This window comes from Mesoplodon mirus, assembly GCF_964341445.2.
Source record: "Mesoplodon mirus genome assembly, chromosome: 1".
NCBI lineage: Eukaryota > Metazoa > Chordata > Mammalia > Artiodactyla > Ziphiidae > Mesoplodon > Mesoplodon mirus.
The window spans coordinates 41,729,715-41,743,634 of record NC_138976.1 but is presented as its reverse complement, the minus strand read 5'-3'; positions in this window follow the sequence as shown (position 1 = coordinate 41,743,634).

Below are 13,920 nucleotides of genomic sequence, written 5' to 3'. Positions count from 1 at the left end.
TACTGCTCCAGCCCCTCAGGCCAAACCCCACACCCAATAGGGTAGTGAGCCACTGAGCATAGGAGAAGCCCCTGTTTGCACCTGACTCTGGCTCTAGCCCCTTCAACTCCAGCCTTATCTCTCACCAAGGTAGTGGCTACCAGCACACCCGAGGGGGAAACATGGCCCATGCTCACTTCAGATCCAGATCTCCCACCAAAGCCACAGGGCACACACAGACTGCATGGGACACTGACACACAAGGAATGCCTTCAAGAGTGGGATAGGTTGCTGTCTCACCTAATTTCATAGAAACAGAGAAAGTTAAGTAAGATGAGGAGACAAAATAAAATGTGTCAAATGAAAGAACAAGTAAAAAAAAAAAACCCTGAAAAAGAACCCTAATGAAACAGAGATAAATAATTACCTGATAAAGAATTCAAAGCAATAGCAATAAGAATGCTAAGTGACCTTGAGGAAAAAGGAAAAAATAAACACAGTGAGAACTTTAACAAGGAACTATAAAATATAAAAAAGAACCAGTCAGAACTGAAGACTACACTAACTGAAATGAAAAATACACTAGAGGGAATTAACAACAGACTACATGATGTAGAAGAATGCATAAGCAATCTGGAAGATAGAATAATGGAAATCACCCAATCAAAACAGCAAAAAGAACAACTTTTTTACTAAAATTGAGAATGGTTTAAGGGACCTCTTAGACATCAAGCATACTAACAGTCACATTATAGGGGTCCCAGAAAGAGAAGAGAGAGTGATAGAAAATGTATTTGATGAAATTATGGCTGAAAACTTCCTGAACTTGAAGAAGGAAACAGATATCCAGGTACAGGAAGCACAGAGAGTCCCAAACAAGATGAACCCAAAGAGACACACACCAAGACACAGCATAATCAAAATGAAAAAAGTTAAAAATATATAGATGATTTTAAAGGCAGCAAAAGAGAAAAACAAAGAGTCACATACAAGGGAACCCCCAAGAGGCTATCAACTGATTTTTCAGCAGAAAGTTTATAGACCAGAAGAGAGTGGCAGGATATTTAAAGTGCTGAAGGGAAAAAACCTACAACCTAGAATATTCTGCACAGAAAAGCTATTATTCAGAATTGAAGGAGGTGAAAGAGCTTCTCAGATGAGGAAAAACTAAGAGTTCATCACTACTAAACTGACTTTACAAGAAATGTTAGAGGGTCTTCTTTCAATGAAAAAGAAAAGGTTACAAGAAATAAGAAATTAGAGAAGAAAAAATCCCACTGCTAAAGGCTGTGGATCAACCACTTAAATAAGCTAGTACAAGGATTAAAAGATTAAAAATTTTAAATAAACTATTACTACAATAAACAGTTGAGGGATAGACCTGAAGATGTAAACTATGACATCAAAAACACAAAATGGGGGCAGGGTAAAAAATGTAGAGATGTTTAGAATGTGTTTGAACTTAAGTGAATCTCAATTTAAAATAAATATAGTTATAGGTCAATATATATGAACTCCATAGTAACCACAAACCAAAAACCTATAATAGATACATAAAAACTAGAGAGAAATGAACACAAAAAAAACTAAACAAAATCATCAAACCACAAGGGATGAGACTAAAAAGAAAAAAGAAGAGAACAGAGAAGAACAACAAAAACAAGCAACAAAATGGCAAGAAGTACATGCCTATCAATAATCACTTAAAATTCAGTGGACAGGCTTCCCTGGTGGTGCAGTGGTTGAGAGTCTGCCTGCTGATGCAGGGGACATGGGTTCGTGCCCCAGTCCGAGAAGATCCCACATGCCGTGGAGTGACTGGGCCCATGAGCCATGGCCACTGAGCCTGCGCGTCTGGAGCCTGTTCTCCGCAATGGGAGAGGCCACAACAGTGAGAGGCCCACATACTGCAAAATAATAATAATAATAATAATAAAATAAAATAAAATGTCAATGGATTAAATGCTCCAATCAAAAGGCAAGGATTCCTGATTAGATGAAAACCAAGACCCATCTATATGCTGCCAACAAAACACTCATTTCAGAGTTAAAGTCACTCACATACTGAAAGTGAAGGGATGAAAAAGATATTCCATGCAAATGAAAACAAAAATAAAGTTGGGGTAGCAATACTCATATCAGACAAGTAGACTTTAAAACAAAGTCTATAATAAAGGGCAAAGAAAGACATTGTATTATGATAAATGGATCAATAAAAGAAGGGGATAAAAACTTTATAAACATATATGTAACTAATATAGGAGTACCTATATATGTAAAGTGAATATGAACAGACACAAAGGGAGAAATTGACAATAATACAATAATAATAGGGGACTTTAACACCTCACTTACATCAATGGACAGGTCATCCAGACAGAAAGTCAATAAGGAAACAGTGGCCTTAAATTACACATTAGACTAGTTGAAATTAATAGGTATCTACAGAACATTTCACCCCAAAATACATTCTTTTCAAGTGCACATGAAATGTTCTCCAGGATAGTTCACATACTAGGTCACAAAACAAGTCCCAACAAATTTAAGTGGTTAGAAATTATATCAAGCATCTTTTCAGACCAAAACAGTATGAACCTAGAAGTCAATTACAAGAAGAAATATGGAAAAAACACAACCACATGGACACTAAACAGCATGCTACTAAAAAAAACCAATGGGCCAATGAATAAATAAAAGAGGAAATCAGAAAATACCTTGAGACAAATGAAAAAAACAAACAAACAATAAACACAACTTTCCAAAATCTATGAGACACAGCAAAAGCAGTTCTAAGAGGCAAGTTTATAGTAATATAGACCTACCTCAAGAAACAAAAAAAATCTCAAACAACCTAACATACCACCTAAAAGAACTAGAAGAAGAAGAATAAACAAAGCCCAAAGTCACCAGAAGAAAGGAAATAACAAAGATTACAGTGGAAATAAATAAAATAAAGACAAAAAAATTGAAAAGATCAGTGAAACCAAGAGCTGTTTTTTTTTTAAAGATAAACAAAACTGGTAAGCCTTTAGCTAGGCTCATTAAAGAAAAAAAGAGAAGGGACCCAAATAAAATAAGAAATGAAAAAGAAATTGCAACAAATATCACAGAATACAAACATACACACAGTTATATGCCAACAAATTAGACAACCTAGAAGAAATGGATAAATTCCTAGAAACATATAATCTTGCAAGACTGAATGAGGAGAAATAGATAATCTGAAAAGACCAATTATTAGTATTGAAATTGAATCAGTAATCAAAAAACTACCAACAAACAGAAGTTCAGTACCAGACAGCTTCACAGGGGAATTCTACCAAACATAAAGAGGAGTTAATACCTATCTTTCTCAAACAATTCCAAAAAAATGGAAGAGAAGTGAACACTCCCAAATTCATTCTGAGGCCACCATTACCCTGATACCAAAATCAGACAGAGACTCTACTATAAAAGAAAATACAAACCATTACCTCTGATGTACATAGATGTAAAAATCCTTGACAAAATATTAGCAAACTGAATTCAACAATATATAAAAAGGATCATATGTCATGATCAAGTTGGATTTATTCTAGGTATGCAAGAATGGTTCAATATCCACAAGTTAATCAATGTGATACACCACATTAACAAAACAAATGATAAAAATTACACGATCATTTCAATAGATGCAGAAAAAGCATTTGACAGAATTTAACACCCATTCATGATTTAAAAACTCTCAAAAAATTTGGTATACAGGAAACATATCTCAACATAATAAAGGCCATTTATGACAAACCCACAGGTAGCATCATACTCAATGGCGAAAAACTGAAAGCTTTTCCTCTAAAATCAGGAACAGGACAAGGATGCCCACTCTCACCATTTCTATGTGACATATACTGGAAGTCCTAACCACAGCCAGCAGGCAAGGAGAAGAAATAAAAGACATCAACTGTAAGGGAAGAAGTAAAACTGCAGCCATTTGCAGATGAGAAAACCCTAAAGTCTTCACCAAAACAACTATTAGAAGTAATAAATGAATTCAGTAAAGTTGCAGGACACAAAATTAATATACAGAAATCTTTTGCTTTTCTGTACATTGATAACGAACAATCAGAAGAAGTAAGAAAACAATCCCATTTACAATTGCATCAAAAAGAATAAAATGCCTAGGAATACATTTAACCAAGGAGGTGAAAGATCTATATGCTGAAAACTATAAGACACTGGTGAAGAAAATTGAAGAGGATGCAAATAATGGACACATATTCCATGTTCATGGATTGGAAGCATTAATATTGTTAAAATGTCCATACTACCCAAAGCAATCTACAGATATAATGCAATCCCTATCAAAATACCCCTGATATTTTTCACAGAACTAGAACAAATAATCCTAAAATGTACATGGAAAGACACCCAAATAGCCAAAGCAATCTTGAGAAAGAAGAGCAAAGCTGGAGGTATCATGCTCCCTGACTTCAAACTATACTACAAAGCTACAGTGATCAAAACAGTATGGTACTGGTACAAAAACAGACACATAGATCAATGGAACAGTATAAAGAGCCCAGAAATAAACCCAGTCACATACAGTCAATTAATCTACAACAAAGAAGGCAAGAATATACAGTGTGGAAAAGATAACTTCTTCAATAAGTGGTGTTGGGAAAACTGGATGGCTACATGTAAAAGATTGAAACTAGAACATTTTCTCACACCATACACAAAAATAAAATGGATTAAAGACCTAAATGGAAAGACTGGAAACCATAAAACTCCTAGAAGAAAATATAGGCAGTGCACTCTTTAACTTAAGTCTTAGCAATACTTTTTTTGGAGCGGTCTCCTCAGACAAGGGAAATAGTAAAATAACAGATGAGACCTAATTAAACTTGAAAAGCTTTTGCACAGTGAAGGAAACTATCAATGAAATGAAAAGGCAACATACTGAATGGGAGAAGATATCTGCAAATAATATATCTGGTAAGGAGTCAATATCCAAATATATAAAGAGCTCACACAACTCAATATTTTTTTAAAAAACCTAAGTAAGAGTGGGCAGAATACCTGAATAGACATTTTCCCAAAGAAGACATACAGATGGTCAACAGGCACATTAAATGATGTTCAACATCACTAATCATCAGGGAAATACAGATCAAAACCACAATGATATATTAGCTCACACAAATGGCTGTCATCAAAAAGACAACAAATAATAAATGTTGGCAAAGATGTGGAGAAAAGGAAACCATGGTACACTGTTGGTGGGAATGTAAATTGATGCAGCCACTACTTCCACAGTATGGTAGTTTCTCAAAAATTAGTAACTACCATATGTTCCAGTAATTCCCCTCCTGGGTATATATCTGAAGAAAATAAAAACATTAATTCAAAAAGATATATGCACCCCAATATTCATAGCAGTATTATTTATAATAGCCAAGATATGGAAGCAACTTAAGTGTCCATCAACAGATGAATAGATAAAGAAGATGTGGTATGTATACATACAATGGAATATTACTAAGCCATAAAAAAGAATGAAATTTTGCCATTTGCAAAAACATGGATGGAACTGGAAGGTATTATGCTTAGTGAACTCAGATGGAGAAAGACAAGTCTGTTATGACTTATACTTGGAATCTAAAAAATAAAACAAACAAATGAACATAACAAAACTGAAACAGACTCACAGAGAACAAACTAGTGGTTACCCATGGGAAAAGGGAAAGAGTTAGGGACAAGATAGGGAAAGAGGACTAAGAAGTACAAACAACTAGGTATAGACTAAATAAAATACAATGATGCCATGTACAGCACAGGGAATATAGCCAATATTTTATCATTTTAAACGGAATATAATCTATAAGAAATATTGTATTACTATATTGTACACCTAAAACTAATATAACACTGTAAATCAACTATACTTCAACTTTTTTTTTAAAAAAGTAAAAAGATTAAAAACAAACTAACCAAAAGCAAATGCAAGCATCAAAAAAAAAATTGGACATGACGGGGGAAAAAAATGGAAGAACTATGTCTAAATGCTAACGGTGATTATGGCTAAACATATATAGGATTTAGGATTACCTCTAAAGCATAATTTGTTATATTTTTTGTAATAAAATGCATAGATGAATAAAAGAACTGGGAGAGATGGTTTTTTAGAGATAGAGAGTCCAGCCAGAAATGGAGCAAGAAGGGCCATGCACAGCTAACACACCAGCCCAGTGATGACGTTATTAGAAATTAAAGCATGTCAGAGACAACTTTCTTTTCTCCCTAAACAGGCCCCTAGAAACATTTTTAAATGCCCAGGACCTCGTAGGCAAACTCATGCTTGACGGATTCTTAACAAATCAGTCGTGGAACAGTTTTATTAACAGAAGTTTTACAGGAACATGATCTCATTCCAAATGGTGCTTATGGACCCAAACTCTGAAGTAAGGGAAAACCATCATAACAGAAATACGTTATGGAGTTATAAATTAACCAGTAACACCTACGCTGGAAACACAGATGAGATGAAAAGAACCCTGGAGTCTGACTCCAAGACTCTTCTGCCCCATGATAGAGGTGTCCTTGGACAAGTCATTTACCTCTGAGGGATTAGGGTCCTCATCTGTGAAATGTGGATTATAACACAGCCAAGCTCCTTTCACAGGACTATTATAACAACAAAAGGCAAAACTCAAGTGAACATGGTGCTCTGCAAACCTAAGTCATCACTGCACTATTCTATTAATGAGAAGGGTGTAAGGAGTCGGATTTCATGATCTGCGGCACAAATGCTATAGTATTTCATGGTACCATACTTTCCCCTAACAATAGCACTAAATGCATGCAGCCCTAAAATGAAGAACTTGAAAGATGATTCTTTTACCATTTTTCATTTTTTCAGTATACTCAAAATATTTTTCATATTTGGAATCGGTACTTGAAACATACTTTCCAAAGATAATACCCAAATGTGGAATAATCTATAAAATGTTAAAATCAGCATATTTGCAGATGTATTTTGTCAGCATTATAGGGAAGGAGAACTTCATTTTCCTAAAATGTTTACAATCATGAATATGAATGCCTGTATATGGTGTGTGTGTGCGTATGCATGCATATATGTGTATTCATGCACACGTGTGTGGACCCACTGATGCACATGTATATTACAGTAAGCTGTAAGAAGGAGTGATGGAAAGTGGTACCCAGATCCACCTTCCCTTCTGCTGACCCTTCAAGGTTGAGGCTAAGTTTTGTAGAATGGTAGATCACTAATGATTGGATGGGGATGGTTAAATGTATTTATAGTGGGAGGAAGACATGTAAGACAACAAACAACTGGTTCAATATGCACAAAATGGAAACTGTCTGTGGATAAGAAAATAACATGCACAAAATATATGTCATGCTTGTAACATAGAAAAATCACAGGTCTACCAAGGGGAAACTGGTTAAAGTTCACCCATAAAAGAATTCTGTGGGACCGTTTCAAAGTATGATGAGGATCTGTATTCAGATATTGAAAGATATGCATGAACTAGCACAGAGTGAAAAAAAAAGACTATGTGTATCCTATATATAGTATAAAACAACTTTTATAAATATAATCTGTAAGCAAATTATAGATTATGCAATGTATGTATTGCATAGAAAAAAACCTGAGGGTATGTACCATAAAACATTAACACTAGTTTTCTCAAAGTGACCCATTGTGGGATGTTTTAATTTAAAATTTTTTTTCTTTTGAGGGTGGGATATCTTAATTACTTTGCTATAAATATTGGAATTCTTTAACACTTTGGAATTATTTTAACAACCATAAACAAAACATTTTTTCATTTTGAGAAAAGTAGCAAAACATATTGTTCACTAAAAACTGCTTAGACTTGAGCTTCCCTGGTGGTGCAGTGGTTGAGAGTCCTCCTGCCGATGCAGGGGACACGGGTTCATGCCCCGGTCTGGGAGGATCCCACATGCCGCGGAGCGGCGGGGCCTGTGAGCCATGGCCGCTGAGCCTGTGCATCCGAAGCCTGTGCTCCGCAACGGGAGAGGCCACAACAGTGAGAGGCCCGTGTACCGCAAGAAAAAAAAAAAAAAGCTTATACTTCAACCTTAGGAAGTGATTAAGAATAAGAAGTGAATATTAGTAAAAAGAAGAGAGTAACCATTAGCCTCATCCCTTCCTATCATGAGTTCGGGTAACGTGGTACCTCTTACCCGATGCTTTAACATTGAGAGCTTGCAGAGCTTAAAAAGGAAACAGCAAGCCTGCCCAACAAGCTCAGGAATATAGCTTCAGGTCATTGATGTGAAAATTCCCAAATCTTAAAAAGAAACCATGCAATCAACACACGCTATTTTTTTCCGTGAGCTTTCCTGCCTAGCTGGTGTAATAGCAGTACCAGTGGCTTTGATAACTTTTTAAAGGCACAGATAAAGGTAAAGCTTGAGTGGAAAGCCAAGTCATTATTTCTACAGAATTAAAATCATTGTGGGTAAGCATATTGAGTCAACTGAAGTTGATTTAAAGGAGGTTTAAATCAGGACCTCTAGTAGGAAGAATTACTTTGACAAATCTATTACATCTAATACATTAGATGAACAAAGATTTCATGTCAAAATAGTATTAACTATAATGTTTGGTGAATAGAATGAAATGTTTTCCTTCTTCTAATCCTTCCTTTAAGATAGGCGGCAACCACAGGGACCTATTATGGAATTTAAATTGATTCATATTTTTTAGTTTTTGTATGTAGCCAACAATTCCTCTAAAATCCCCCAGGCAGTCAGGCATTACTTTCTTTAAAAATACTAGCAAAGTAAGGAAGTGTTATAAATTCCAAGAAGCATTCTCTTCCACACTGCAACTCCTTTTTTACCTGAGTTATGCTGATCTGTGAAGAAGCTTCATTGGAATCCACAGGTTTGTGCAGCTAGAACTGATGCTGGTTTGTAGCCTGGACAAAAATACAAGACAGGAGAATAGCGATCTGGCATTTAATGCCCCTTGGTGAAAAACATTACTGCTCACAGCAATCCAGCCAAAAAAATTAAAACTGTTTAAGTTCTCATGGGTTTTAAGAAAATCTGAATACTTTTACTCTCCCTTTCTAATAATGCTGGTTAGTTTTGATGGGAGTGTGTGTTTTAAAGGAAACATTTATAGGCACCCCTGGGCTCTTAGCTGTGTGATCTGGGGAATCTGGGAAAGATGTGGAGGGTCGTGGCTGAAAGCAGTTTTGCTCCATTTACATTCATAACTGCCCAGGAGAATGTTGGGAATCCTCAAGATTTAGGGAAGATGACTGTAAGCTTTGCAAAATAATGTCTATCTGTTTATTAAAGCCTTCTAGTAACCCCAACTATATTTCTTTTACAGTTAAGCTCTGTTCTTTTTCATGTTTTGTAAGCATGCTCCATCCTTACCAGACAGCCCAGGTGGACGGAGCCAGCAAGATCTGACTACTGTGAATTGCCAATGCTTTTCACAATAAAGAAGATATTTCTCTCGGAGGGCCTCTATATTGAAACCCCACATTTAGGGATCCCTGGATCTTTGAGGCTGCTCTTTACACCTCCACTGGAAGGTGATACCTAGAGTGTTGATAAGGTGCCTGGAATGGTGACCACCTCTTTCCAGGGCCTATGCTTCTTCTTGCCAGCTCACAGCCCACAGTACTGAACTGTACTGGGTTAAATATAAATAGTGTCCCTCCAAAAATCACGTCCACCTGGATCCTTAGAATGTGGCCTTATTTGGGAATAAGATTTTTGCAGTTGTAATTAATTAAGATGAGGTCATACTAGATTAGAGTGGACCTTAATCCAATGACTATTGTCTTTATCAGAAGGCCATGTGGAGACACAGACACACAGAGGAGAACATCATGTGAAAACAAAGGCAGAGACTGAAGTGACGTGTCTACTAGCCAAGGATTGACAAGGATTGCTGGCAAACACCAGAAACTAGGGGAGAGGCATGGAATATTCTCCCGCAGAGCTTCTAGTAAGAACTAACCCTGCCAACACCTTGATTTTAGACTTCTAGGCTCCAGAACTATGAGAGAACAAATTTCTATTGCTTTAAGCCCCCAGGTTTGCAGTACTTCATTACAGCAGCCCTATGAAACTAATATGTGGATAAACTGGAGAGGAAGTTCTTAAGAAATTCAGAGAAATAATATAGACACTTTCAAAAACAGATACCCGAAGCTTTAAAATTAGGCTTCAAGAAGATATTGTTAATCCTTCACTTAACATGCAAGATTGTTTTTATTTGGCATTGACAACCTGGGGAAATATATAATTTCCTTGGTTCCCTCCAAGGTCAGATAGTTTTATGTCCTTCGTAAAACAGAAACTTTGAGATGAAATGAACTGCCAGGAGATAACTACTCTGTTCCCTGGTTTAGACAAGACTATTGCCCCCAGTGTGCCATATTATTAAGATCTTTAGAAAAGATCATTTCTTCTGGCTATACAACCTTAGGATACAAAAGTGTTTGTGAATTTTAATGCATACCATTTTATTACTAAAACTGTTAAATGAAAGATGCAAAACATTCCATAAAATCCATAGAATCCATCAATCACTATGGTATTATTTCCTAGAAATTTACTGTGTAGTAGAGTACACCACAAGTCAAGAAGCTCAAAAAAACCATTGACCCTGTAGAAGCATTCAATGTGACCTTTAAAATTTATCTTAAAGTATACTTTATCCCTATAAAGAAATACATTACTCTGTTCAGGTACTAATGCTGGATCTAGTGGTAAGTTAGCTCACATTTTTAGAAAATTTTTAGAAAAGCAACTGACATTTCACATATAAAAGCACATATATGCACTCACAGATGTGGACATACTGATGTCTGATAAGCATCAACTGCTTATGTCTATCTGTGTTCCCAAGCACATTGAATATCTTGCAAAACCTCATGCTATAGAACACTCAAAAATTCTAAATAAAATAGAACAAACATACTTTTTAAAATGCATATGTGATTACATGCCTATATAAAACAAGGCACCAAAAATGAAGAGTAAGATGAAAACACAAGTGTCCCAGAGGACAGTGTAAGGTCCTAGTTTTAATGTCTCCAAGACCAGGAGTCAAGGACTTGGACCTGCATGAGTCACAGAGTTGCAGCTGAGACACTGGTGTATAATCAAATAACCAAACCCTCAGAGAAAAGGTGAAGGGGAAAAAAAAACAGTGAGAAAATCAAAAAAGGCAGAATATGAGAAAACATTTGTCTCCTCCTACACTCTAGTTTGAGAGGAAAAAAAAAGTCTTTTGTGAGAATTTTTAACCACAGACTTGCATTTTCAGAGGTTTGGTATTCATTTTTACACCACAGCATGTTCCAGGAAACTCCAAACCAAAAAATTAACCTGCAAAAGAGTTGTCCTGTGTGCCAACCAGGAAACCTCAATCCAGAACATACAAGAGTCCCATAAAATATGAGCTCAAAATCCAAACATAAGAGGAAACAAGGCAAAATAGACATGAATCACATAATCTCAAAGCACCTGATTCAGATCCTTAAGAGTTTCAGGTTACAGAAATATTAGAAGCTAACTAGAAAATATATTTAAAATAAAGTTAAATAATGAAATAAATATAAGAGAAAACAACTAGATCGAATGCAATTGTCCAATCCAACTTGAAATAGAATCAGATAGAACTTATTGGAAGAAATGTAGTCTTTGACATTGAAAACTCAGTGGAAACAGATGAAAGGAAAAATAAAACTTGATACATCCATGCAATGGAATACTGTTCAGCAATGAAAAAGAACCAAATACTGATGCAAGCTACAACATAAATGAAGCTCAAAAGCAGTATACAAAGTAAAAGAAACCAAACACAAAAGACCATGTATTGTATGACTCCATGTATATGATATGTCCATAAAAAGCAAATTTATAGAGACAGAAATAGATTAGTGGTTTCCTAGGGCTTGGGGTGGGAAAAATGATTAACTCTAAATGCTTATGAGCCATTTTATGGCAGGATAGAAACATTCTCAAACTAGTTTATGATGGTGTCTGCACAACTAGTAAATTTGCTAAAAGTCACATTGAACTGTAAATTTTAAATGGTTGAGCTTATATGCATAAATCGTATGCATTTTTGTAAATTATTCATGTAAAATTTATCTCAATACTTTTTTTAAAAAACTCAGTGGGAAAGTTAAACAGCTGATTAGACAATATCAAAGTTGTAATATAAATCCAAAGAAATTATAGTGAATGCAGAACAGAAAGAGATAGAAAATGTGAAAGAGAGGTAATGAAAGTTGAGAGGAAGTATAAGAAGGCCCAATACATATCTAATAGGGGTTCCAGAAAAAGAAGTAGTAGAGAAAAAAAGAGAAAGAGAGGAGAAAATGTTTTCAAAGGAACAAAGCCTAAGAATTTTCTAGACCTGATGAAAGATATGAATCACAAGCTGAGTAGATAAACCTACACTTAGATACATTGAAGCTACAGAACCACTAGCAAAGAAAGGCTCTTAAAAGCAATAAGAGAGAACACTTATAGAAGCTAAGGGGAGGAAGCAATTTTTATCAAGAAAGATGTCACAAAAGAAATAAGATTTAACTGGAGCCTGGAAAGAAGGTTAAGGTTTAGATAAATGGATTTGAAGAAGAGAGGACATTCTAATCACAGGTGTGAGAAGGAGATCATAAGCAAAGATGAAAAGGCCAAATGTACAGTGGTGAGGCTTCCAGTATATGAGAAGGATGGTTGGCTAAAGCAAAGAATAAATGTAGGAAATTGGTAGAAGTCAAGTTTAGGGAGGCACAGCCAAGCTAGAGTGGAGCGGACATTGAAAGGCCCTTTCAAGACTTAGACTTATTAATCCCCCACAATTAAAAATATTCCCTGGCTGATTCATAATAGATCCTCTTTTTTATCATGTCGAGCCTTGTTTCATAGTAACCAGAGAAATTCTATGACTTTGAAACTGGAAAGGCAGCTTTCTAAAAGTTGGAGTGCATTTTCCATTGGAACCCTTCGGTGGCCTGAGGTCCAAGTGAAACCTGAACTTGGGAAACACAGGAGTTCCAGGTTGCCACTGGACAACCGTGCTCAACAGGCAGGCAATGGGGACTGCTACAGCGTTCCCTGTGTATTTTCTCTAAACTCCTATAAATTTAACAGGCCTGGGAAAAAGGTGAGTCATAAAGGTGGAGAAATATTTCGGCTGCAGCTTTGGTAGAAGGTGAAATGCATTAACCTTGCAATGAGTCATCATCACCTCAGGAGGCTTAAAGAAAAAAACCTCAACCGCCATGGCGACAGATCTCTGGGAGATTTTCTGACAGAGTGTCAGCATTTGGTAACTTCTTATCTGGTGCGGGTGCGGCCTGGTGTGAGTTTAGTTTATCCACAAGAAGTTCTGAAATGCCTCGTTTCCAACATGCAGCCTGTAAGGCTGGCTCACCTTCCTTCCAAACCTCAGCGGGAGACACAGCTGCAAGCCACCTGCTTCCATGGGGCCAGTTTCGCTCCACGTGAAGAAGTGCTAGCTACTGGCACCAAGAGAGTCCCTCAAATAGACATATTTCTAAAATCAGGCATTGCCAATTACATTCCAAGAAATTACATTGGTAATAAGATTATGTGGAATTTATTTCTCTGAACTGTGGCTGCCAGATCATTTGAAATAAACCCTAACAACTCATTAGTAGGTTTCAATATGAACAAAATTAACTATTCCTCCATTATATAGCTTTAGAAAAATAATCACAAATCCTTTACCTTATTTCCAAAAAATGAAAACTGCCTGAATATTATGATCAGGCATCTATTACTGGCAAATGTTTACAAAGGAACTAATGTCCTCTGATAACCATTTGACGTGGAAAAGGATTTGAAGGCCTCTCCAGCTGTATCAGTAAATAAATGCTGGTTTACGTATATCATCCTTAGAGA